This window comes from Triturus cristatus, chromosome 7 (assembly GCF_964204655.1).
Source record: "Triturus cristatus chromosome 7, aTriCri1.1, whole genome shotgun sequence".
NCBI classification, from domain to species: domain Eukaryota; kingdom Metazoa; phylum Chordata; class Amphibia; order Caudata; family Salamandridae; genus Triturus; species Triturus cristatus.
The window spans coordinates 833,854,390-833,856,889 of NC_140590.1; the positions used below are offsets into that span (position 1 = coordinate 833,854,390).

Below are 2,500 nucleotides of genomic sequence, written 5' to 3' on the forward strand. Positions count from 1 at the left end.
AGGTCACGTTATAGGCCTTAGTTCACCCTCCGAAGCAGAAGAAGACACAACAGTAGACCTCAGCGAAACCATTGAATTTGTGGCCTCTTCAGCCAAGAATAACATTGATACAGCCAATTTTGAAAACCTACCGGATGTCTACGAAATCAGCAAAGAACTGATAACAAAGAAAAGTGACTACTCCAAAAAAGTCACATATTGGAAATACACAAACGAAAAGTATAAATGTGACTTGTGTGGAGACATATTGGGAACTTTCAAAGAATTGAGAAAACATGTCTCCAACAAGCATAAAGGCTTCTATCTCAAAACGTATTGTTCAAAATGTGACAATATTGCATGCCACTATGCAAAATGTAAAGGAAGACCTCAAAGAGGAGAGTTGCCATTCCTGTGCAGCTACTGTGACCTCAGATTTGGAACAAAGATTGGAGTTTCACAACATGCTCGGCACGCACATCCAAGAGCGCAAAATGAGGCTAGACTGGCAGCTCTAGCAAGCAGCAAACCATCAAAACTATGGTCACAGGAGGAAATACTGCTATTAGCAGAATTGGAAAAAGTATACGAGAACAAAAGAAACATTAATGCACTGATGGCTCCGCATTTTGACAATTAAAATAGTAAACAAATTGCAGAAAAAAGAAGAGATAGAAGAGATAAGAGCAAAAAATCGACAAAGGATGTACTGCAAGTATCCAATATCTCTGAGAATGACTCCTGCGATGAATCAGAGATTGCAGTAGAAGTAACAACAGAAAGGCGCAGAGACTTTATCAATCGGAAACGAGCGCCAAAAATAAAAAACTTTGATGAACTGAATGATAGAATCACAGAAATCGAGAAGTACACCAAAAACATCCAGCATCACGATGCTGCTATGGATCTGATGGATGAGATAGTGACTTATATATCAGAAAACACCAATGATATAAGTCCTGTACCATCAAATCGTACCGAACCAACGAGCGAACCCGATAATGAACCTATGAAATCTGCTCAAGATGAGCAACAGACTTCCTCTGTACAAAACAAGATACCAAAGAAAAATAAGAAAAATGGAAGGCTCAATCAGACACACAAGAAAAACTATGCAAAAGCAAAGGGCAGTTACAAAGAATACCAGACAATGTTCCAAAAAGACAAAAAGAAAATTGCCAGGATAATCACTGATGGGGCAGAAGATGCCACCTGTCAAATCAGTGCTGATGAAATCTTCCAATACTATAAAGGCATAATTGAAAAAGAAAACAAGAAAAATCCCAAATTCATCCCAATTGACCGGATACCAGATGAATGGGAAATTGGAAGTCTATGTAAAGAAATTACACTGCTCGAAGTAACTAAAGCCTTTGATGAATCAGATTTAAAGAAAGCAGTGGGGCCTGATAAGATTGGTCTGAATGACTTAAATAAAGTGCATAGCAGGCAACCAAGACTACTACCCAGAATCTTATCGTCTTGGCTATTGATGAGAATGGTACCAGACAGTATTAAGAAGAACCGGTCAATATTAATACCCAAGAATGTACCGATTAGCGAACTCAAAAAGATAAGTAATTGGCGTCCAATTACCATCGGTACGGCATTCATGAAGTTGTTCACGAAAATATTAACTAAAAGACTCACATTTTTCGTTGAAATAAATACGAGACAAAAAGGCTTCATGAAGGTGAGAGGTTGTCTCGAAAATCTGACTCTTCTGCAAAACATTATAAAAGGGGCACGAAAGGACAGAAGCTCGTTGGCAGTGGTGTTCGTAGATATCTCAAAAGCTTTTGACTCTGTCAGCCATGGTCATATTCTACAGAGTCTTGCAAGACACAGAGTTCCATCATGCATCAGAGACATAATAAAAGACTTATACACTGACTCAACAACATTTTTCAAGGGAAAAAACAATGAAGCAACTCGAGAAATAACAATGAAGTCAGGAGTTAAGCAAGGTGACTCTTTATCCCCACTGCTGTTTAATATTGCCATGGATCCTCTGATCTGTGATCTTCAGAGGGAAGGCAAGGGCTTCACATTCGGCTCCAATGATCTCATCAAGCAAATCACCGCTCTGGCCTTTGCCGATGACATCGCAGTACTCAGCAACACCTGGAAAGGAATGAGTACAAATCTGAAAATCATTGAAAAATTCTGTAAAACAACAGGATTAAAACTTAATGTGAAAAAAACACATGGCTTTTATATAAGTCACCATAAAGATAAGATCCTGGTAAACAACTGTAAACCATGGCAATTTGAAAAACAAAACATTGAAAACATCTACCCAGGAGAAAGTGAGAGATATCTCGGACTGAACTTTGATCCACACACTGGCCATTCAAGCAACAACAAAATTAATGAGGTTCTTGTTGACTGGGCTCAAAAACTCGACAATCCACCACTTAAGCCCACACAGAAAATAGAATAATTCTGTCAATACTTGATCCCTAAACTGTCATTTAAACTGGAAATGACAGGAACAGAAGCGAAAACTTTAAACATTCTG

At 38.5% G+C, this 2,500-nt stretch overlaps 1 pseudogene; it reads left to right on the forward strand.

Moving 5' to 3' along the window:
• Positions 1–2,500, forward strand: part of LOC146810689 (28S ribosomal RNA) — an 8,184-nt pseudogene that overhangs the window by 2,937 nt on the left and 2,747 nt on the right.